Genomic DNA, 1,089 nt, shown 5'->3' on the forward strand with positions numbered 1-1,089 from the left:
TATATACATATATATATGGACTTCTTTCAAGTTTCGCCACTCACAAGGCTTTGTACACTGTATTTATATGAATATTAGATTGTCTATTGACTAGTTTTCTACATGCTAGGCCACTGGTAGTAAAAATTTCTAAAAAATTGTTTACCCTGATATTAATTAATTAATTAATTAATATATATATAAAGAGAGAGAGAGAGAGAGAGAGAGAGAGAGAGAGAGAGAGAGAGAGAGAGACACACACACACACAGACAAACAAATAGATATAGATATATAAGACTAGAGATGTAAAATAGAGAACCTTCCCGAGTTGTATTGACTCATATATTTCTATATACACAAATATGCATGTCGAGATATATTATACATATATACATATATATATGCATATATATATTTATACATATATCCATCGCCATATACAACACAAAAGGAATGAGGTTATCTACAGCTGTTTCTGACGTGATTTTATTGATGAACAAATCAATTGCACCATGTGAAAATCCGTTTACTTCAGGTGAATTAGAATTAGAATTGAAATCTAAAAAAAACATCATCACAGAGATGCAGGGTGTCAAAATACAGTCTACATTCTTTATCTGTAAAATCTTAAATATTAAGTTTCACATTTAAAATTTAATTCACCTGAACAAAACGTTCTTTTCATGATGTAATTGATCTGTTCATTAATTAGTAACGCCTCTGAAACAGCTGTAGTGAATGAACCTCAGCCCATTTGTGTTATTGTTTCTACTACACCACACTCGGCACCTTCCCTTCGTTTGGATCTGGAACATACAGCGGTCTGCGGTCAGCATGCCGGATAGATAGACTGTGAGTGATTTTATATATACATGCGTTATTACATCGATGAGTATATTGATCTGTCCATGTGCATGTATATCTAAGGTACAGAACAAGTCCGTATATATATTAATATGTACATGAGTGTCTACATATATTGTTGATACACGGATATGCTGCTCTCGACTCTACTTTAGTGTCCTTACTCAAAAACTTCGATATTACTGGAGCCTGCAAATAATTAATATATTGTATATATATATATATATATATATATATATATATAT

The sequence above is a fragment of the Octopus bimaculoides genome, chromosome 2, assembly GCF_001194135.2.
Source record: "Octopus bimaculoides isolate UCB-OBI-ISO-001 chromosome 2, ASM119413v2, whole genome shotgun sequence".
Lineage (NCBI taxonomy): Eukaryota > Metazoa > Mollusca > Cephalopoda > Octopoda > Octopodidae > Octopus > Octopus bimaculoides.